This window comes from Candoia aspera, chromosome 8, assembly GCF_035149785.1.
Source record: "Candoia aspera isolate rCanAsp1 chromosome 8, rCanAsp1.hap2, whole genome shotgun sequence".
In the NCBI taxonomy this organism is placed as follows: Eukaryota; Metazoa; Chordata; class Lepidosauria; order Squamata; family Boidae; genus Candoia; species Candoia aspera.
This window is the reverse complement of record NC_086160.1, coordinates 48861248-48868988: the sequence shown is the minus strand read 5'-3', so window position 1 is coordinate 48868988 and position 7741 is coordinate 48861248.

The following is a 7741-nucleotide window of genomic DNA, read 5'->3' as shown; positions in this document are numbered from 1 at the left end:
TCTAGTAGGGTTTTTCAAACTGTTCTGAGCAACCCTAGGATTTTGCACTTAATGGGGATCTATCAAGTTAATGGGGGAGACTAAAGGCAAAAGAAAAAAAGAAACTTCACTCAAACACAGCCAGTTCTCTACCACTACAGTTTTGCCTCTTGATCAGGAGTTCTGGGAATTTTTTTTAACTAACAGGTTCCATGGCCTGAAAAAAGTTTGAAAACCCTGCTTTACAGGACATATAGAGATCTCTTAGAATGGATTTAACCAGGAAAACATTCTGATACAACTTGGACATTTTTTCAGTTTCAAAGGGGGAAAAATCACCAAGCTGTTTTGTTTTGTTTTGTTTTTTAAGGCCGCCTGATTCCAAAAAGACCCTGGGCAGCTTACAAAATATCAAGTATATAATTAAAACACAGTTAAAAATGTAACAAAACTTAACTGCCCAGAGAAGACAATAACAGTAACATGAACCAAACATGACAGCAGTTCCATCAGCACCCAACTCCAGCCTGGGAACAGAGCCAGGTCTCCAGGGAGTTCCGAAACACATGGAGAGTGGGAGCCATATGCACCTCCGGGAGGGATGCTATTCCAGGAATAATAGGAAGAAAGAATTCCTTAAGCTTCCAACTCACTGTGCAGGTGGATGGTCCTTACTCTAACCTCTGTTCAACTTGCTCTTCTAAAAACGGTAGCTATTCATGTCTATTAGGACAATATCACTGGTTTGATATTGTTGATATCTGTAGGCCAATCTTCCTGTACCTGGTACTGTCCAGATATGATGGACTATATCTCAGAATTCCCAGGTAGGGCAGCTTCCATTCTGCAAGGTTACTTCTATATAACTGGAATACTCTACATTAAGGAAGGTTGTTCTTGGCAAGGCACCTAGGTCAGTATTGCCTATTTCATGGTAGGGATGACTGGAAGTATGTGTTTGCATATGGAAAATGGCATGTTCTGGCTTGCGGAAAACAATGAGAACTATCCTCTTCTATCAAGGAGAATAAAGAAAATTGTACTCAAGTGACAGCACTGGGTAAACACTGGTCTGGCTCCTCATTCACAAAATTTTAATGGGTTCTTGACTAATGTACGTTTCTGACAGAAAAAGTATTTTGTTTCATAAGATTTTATGGCTTTAGTTTCAGACCCTGGAAACTGTTCTGTATTTTAACTGGCTTTAGCTATGATGACATCACATAAGCAGTTCTTGAAATAAACTGACAAAGTACAGGTCACTATTATGCAAATACAAGCTGACTTTGAATTTTCAATACATTTGGCCACATCCCTGGAAGGCTGTAAAGTTTCAAAACACACACACACACACACACACACACACTCAATCACAAATACATTTCTAAAATTAAAGGAAGCTTCAGCAAATTTGAAGTGATTTTTTAAGACAAGAAGCCCAATCCTTAGCAAGTACAATATGGTCTTCAATGCACTCTTGTTTTTTCACTCAGAAATGTGTTTTAGAGCATTTTTATGGAATAGTCATTAATTTTATTTGTAATCAATTAACTCTCATAAGCATAAAATCAGAATCTAGGGATTGGGGGAAAATTTAGTAAACGAATATTGCATGAATACTACTGAATTCAGAAGATGTATAACGTACTGAAAAAAAAATCTCTGGACAGGGCCTTCTTCTATTTGGTTCTTAAGCTATAGAATACAGCCTCATATAGCTTTTGACCAGCTGTTAACCAACTTTAAAAGAACTGAATTTATATTTTAAATTTGTGTAAACTGAGTTTCAGTGTTTATAAAAACAGAAGGGTGGATATAAATCTAACAATAAGTTACAAAATAGTGTAACATAATGACAATAAAAATATGGGAATAAATTAAATGAACAAAACACAGATGCCATTATGCTTCACTGAAAGTAGTGGAAAGCATAATTGTTGTTGCAGATTACCACCAACAAATGATTCCAATTATTCAATCAACTGGACTTGTAATAATTTTTTTCTTTCAGGATCACACAATAAGTTATATGGAACAAAGTGAACAGTGACTGCAGAGAGTTATGCTAAGTCATGATTTACTGTGGACTCAGCAAGAGCACTACTGTATTTCCCCTACCAGGTGTGGTCTTATCCATTCCTATTACCGTTCCTCAATGTAGCCCCCCTGGAGACTATTACAAAGTACCAAGGGGTCAGAACTATCTGATGCTGAAAACCCTTCTCACCCATGACTAGACCATTACAATATGGAAATCTTTCTTCTTCTGAAGGCTAGCTGTGGAATCACTTGCATTTGAGCTTTCCACTGGACTACTTGAGTCTGTGAGTTCTAGTTTACAGAACTGGCTGATTAGGAAATTCCTGAAATAAGAGGCTTGGATTCTAACCTGCTGCTTCTTCTCCCATCCCATCTCTTGCAATACACCTAAAATTACTGTTGATAGCAGAACATATTTTACAGAAGTCTTTTCAATGTCTCCAATGGGTCACAATCAAACCCTTTTACCAGCCTGCTCCAATTTGACACCAATTAGAAATATTGCAACTCCCCAAATTCCCGTCAAAGGCTACTAGGCATGCTAGCTAAAATTATGGGACCTGTGGCCCTATCACAACTGGGGAATGTCAGTTTGGTAAGGCTACACTATATCTTGATTCCAAAAGAATGCTTTTTTCCAAAAATTTCCAAGTGTTGATTCTTGTAGCTTTTCTATTACAGTATTTGTATCTCACTATGCATGAACCTTTGATTTCTTTTAATGTAGATTCCCTTCATGTGTGAAGTGATATGAATAGATTGCTACTCTGTTTGGTATAAGAGTATTGTCCATATTGCATAATGGATCTTGGAATGGGATACCTTTTTCTCACAGTGGCTCTGTTTTCTTGGCAAAAGAGGACTATGCACAGATATGCAAGTAATTTTGGGAGTAGGGGGCAGTTGGTGGTTGAATTATTAGTAATGTGGCTTTAGACTTCAGTGTTGCTATGTAGGGTTTTCATCCTATGATTATTCTGCTAGATCTATTGATGGTCAAGCATGAGTTACCACTACTTTATACTGGCTTTAGCCTTGTAATAGTTGTTCCCCAAAGCAATTGATTTCTGCATTGTGTCCTTAAATCATATGTAATTCACTGTGGCGTACTGCTTACACAGTGGTGTGTACAGAATAGAGTTACTCTGCTACCTTTGCCTGCCTTGCTGCCTCTGCTAGAATGTTTAATGAATTCTCTTCAAGTAAATTAGAACAGATGCCCAGTACCTTATTTTTAAAATCTCAAATGTTGCCTTTATCTAAACTCCTGAAAGTAGTGAAGTCGCTCTGTTCACCTTAATATTGTAAGAATTTTCATCTTTGTTTCCAGTGTAGATTATTAAATATCCGCCTAATTTCATCCTAAGAACCAGAGGTAATGGTTCTATTCTTTTAGTGAAATATTAAAAGGCACTTAGAAAAATGTTCACATTGATCCAATGAATGTTTACACAGAAGTATTTCACTACTTTCAGGTAAACATCATGTTTCTATTTTATACTTTACAGGATATATATTAACAAATGGTTGAATATCAACTGCCCCCCTCCCAAAAAACCCAGTAACACCCCCACATAAATTGAGACACAAAACCAAATGAACCAACAAAAGCTTTAATTAGCTCAAGCAAAACACAATCATGGAGAATGCATTGACCAAAAAGGATGTCAGTATCAACTTTCAGTAAAAAACAAAACAAAAACCTTCTTAGTGAAATTTAACATCCAGAAACTTCCAGAATTTAGCTTTGCTTTATAAAAATAGCACTGGCAAGGAAGTCTTACTTCAGCTCACATTGCTATTCCAACTGATCTTGGATTTAAACTGACAGAAAATAATGACCACATAGATAAAGTATTCACTTTATCTGTCATTTTAACTGCAGATGGAAATGGAATAAAATTTATGCAGGAGATTGTATCACACCCTGAGCTAAAAAGAAAAGCACCCTGCTGGATTTCAAGTCTTTTTTTTTTCTTCACATAAAAGTTCTTGGCCTAAAGTGAAGCTTTTTGCTCAAGGAAAGGACCTCTTAATCCAAATCAAATTTACTAAATAAATTCCAAATAATGTGACATACTTACTTGATTTTATCCAAATCAAATTTACTAAATAAATTCCAAATAATGTGACATACTTACTTTATTTTTGTCTTGAACAACTAATACTTTCCCAGTGTGGGCATCTAACACAGCACCTGTTGGAGGACAGAATATTTTCTGTTTTATCAGATATAATTGGCAACACCATGATTCACTTCAAAACTAATATGGGAACTTCCTGTCTATCAAAACTACTAGAACAATGTTTTAGTTTCTTAATTACATGGCCTACATCACAAATTCCTGGCAGACTATACATTTTCACCAATATATATCTGTGTCATTGACTTTTCAACTTATTTCAATTTTAGAAGCATTTCTAACCACATGGTTGCTTCTGCATGTACACTAGCAAGTAACTTCAGTAGGTTACCTGCAGATTAATTTTCCTGTGTTCTGTGTTTTGAAGACTATGCTATTTCAGCTATGAAAGCATAAAAAAAAATTGACACCAGGCAAAAGCATTTCCAAACAAAGGAAAAAGTGAAGAATGAGTTTGGAGACTGAAAATAACCACCCCCTTTAACAGAGTAATCACACTTCTATGTGTGGGAGAGAATATTTTGTTAATGCAACAGCAGCCTTGAACAAAATTTCTGAAAGGACATTCCTTAGGAAAGTAGTCACCAATTTTCTATGTTCTACAATGTGTATATTTGAATCCTTCTGATATATGACTGTTCTGTGCTAGCTGGTGTGGAATTCTGTTTACTAGTCAAACTGGAAGTTTGGACTAACTTTGAAGTTGTCTGTAATTATGCTAAGACTATATTTAGTCTCTTTATAAGAACATACATCTCAGCTGCTAAAACCTATCAAGCCCACTGAGAAACACCCTTCCGGCTTATCTATGTGGGGACAAGTAATACCACCAAGAAGAGTAAAATTGTATCATCTCAGATTTTGAAGGTCTAGGAAGGAATTTCAAGGATTTGAGGCACAGGAAGTGTTCTTATCCATCCTTCCTGTCCATGGGTTTTGCAGGTAAGCAATTAAATGCAGAAATTATGAAGCTTGTTCACAGCCTGGTTGAACATCCATTCATTATTTTTAAGAAATACAGGAGAATGGATAAGGTACCAAATGACTGGAAAAGACAATGCTTCCCTATGTCTAAACAGAGGGAAAAGGGGGAACTGGAGAACTACAGATGTCTGTTCAACATCAATATCTGCAGAGATTCTACACCAGATCACTGAAAGCAATTAGTGACTTCCAAATGTCAGCATGGATTTGTCAAGAACAAAACTTACCAGACTACTCTTACTTGATTTTTCAATTAGATAATTAATAGATTGTGGGAATGTTATGGGCATACTATATCTTGATTTCAACAATGTATTTGGCATACTACTCTATTAAATTTTAATTAGCAAGTAATAGGTTATAGGGCATGTCAGCACTATTCCTCATTACCAGACTATAAGCAATGAGCAAGTTCTCAGTTGTAAAAGAACTGAAATAGGGCTGTTACACTTGCAAAAAATTATCATTACCACTATATAATCACTGTAGACTGTGTAATATATATATCACACTATAACGATCCCCATTACATTGACCCATCCCACCCAGTCATGCAGAGAGGGCATGTTACGGACCCCGTCCATGAGAGAATGTCGATTGGCAGGGTCCAGGAAGCAGGCTTTCTCTGCCATGGCCCCTGCCCTTTGGAACACTCTTCTCCCAGAGGTGAGGCAAGCCCCTTCTCTCCTGACCTTCCAGAAAAAATTAAAGACCTGGCTCTGCCATCTTGCTTGAGGGTTAGTCAGTCTTGGGGGTGGCTAGCAACTTAAAGTGGTCCTCATATATAAATCGAATTAGAATTTTTAACTGCCATCTTGATGCCATTTTATATTTATATTTTATGTAACGTATTTTGTTTTTATTGTATTTTAATCATTTAGCTTTATTTTAAACTGCCGAGAGTCCATCTTTTCGGGGAGATGGGCGGTGACAAAATTTGATAAATAAATAAATAAATAAATGGCTTCCACGTTCATTTAAAGGAAAGCTTTCCCCAACCCGTTAAAGTATATTGACTCTTTGTGCTTTGGCCATCCTGGCTATAAAGACCTCCAAGATTGTCTACTCCATATATAATCTATTTGCCCAATATGTGCTGGCAGGAAAATCATGCTATGGATTCTGCCCCTTTGATATATGAAGGGGTAAGAACCTAGAAACAGGCCTTACCAGTTCTGGCCTTCTTGCTCTGGAATAGTTTTTCCCCTAAGTCAGGACAGCCCCTTTCCTATTGTCACTGCAAAAGAGCATTCATGACATTGCTGTTCCAAACAGCCTTCAGGGCAAGGGTGCCACATGAGTGAAAGCAACATAGAATTGGGGTAGGTTATCTCGGGCTGAGATGTTTTATGTTTGAGAGTATGTTTTAATTTGTTCTTTATTGTGCACTGGATGTGAGCTAAACTAAAATGAATTGGCAGCATAGAATCTGCAAAGAAATAAATAAATGAGAATTAAAATCCATCACATCTGGAGGCCTGGGGCAGAAAGCTGTTGAATGTTTAAAAGAAAATGTCTTGATTCAGTATATGGAAGGAAGAAGTGTTGCTAGCAATTAGCTCAAGAAAGGAGGTGTTAAACAAGACATTTGTTCAGGCCTAAACGTGAAAGTGGAAAGAAGGGAAATTATACCAGTACATTAATTTATTTCTGAAAAAGACACTGAAAACAAATTGGGAACTAGAAAGTTTGAGAAATTCATTAGAACAGAAGGGTGGTACATTCATTTTATAAGATAAGAACATGATTGATGGTATGAAGAGAAAAAGCTTATAGTTCTTTTTTTGTGAAAATATACTATCTTGTTTGGGATTTATATTTTGTATCCATTTTACTATTCTTCACTGTAATACATGATTACGTAGGCATTTAGTACTATTAACAAAAGATTGTTTATATTTATAATGGGGACATGCTCTTTGTTATTGTTTAAATGATTTGCAAGAAGATTGACCTTTTGCAAAGAATTCCATAGAGCTTTTAATGGATGAGGAAGTCACTATTGCATGCTAAGCTTCATTTAGGGTGGGAATGATTTTTACATTTTTAAAAGATTTTATGCAATTCTGTAAACTGCTGAGAATCTTTGGATGTTGGCAGTGTGGCAATGATGTTAATTATTCGTAAATAAATAAACTAAATGATGGAGGCTCTTCTATTTTTTTACTCCCGAGCATACAGGCCATCCAAACTTTTTAATTAGATTCTTTTAAACAAGTCACCATGTCAACAGGAAATCATCTGAAACAAGAGTAGGCAATGTAATGCCTTTACGTATTTTGGACTTCAAATTCCATTATCTCCAACTAGCAAAAACACATAGAGGGCACACGTTGCTCACCTTTGAACTAAAGCTTTTATTATAAACAGACCATATTAGCACAGCAGATCCTGATACAGAGTTTCCCAGCTTCCATAAAGTACCATAATATTTAATTTTGTTTCAATTTTTCCCATTTTGTTTGGCAGATCTTAAAAGTGCTGAACTTTAGCTAATTCATCCCTAAGTAACTAGGAATCCTAACCAGCAACTAACATTTTATTGATAATTCATGTTGAACTCTATCTTTCACACTTTAGGAAAACATGCTCAA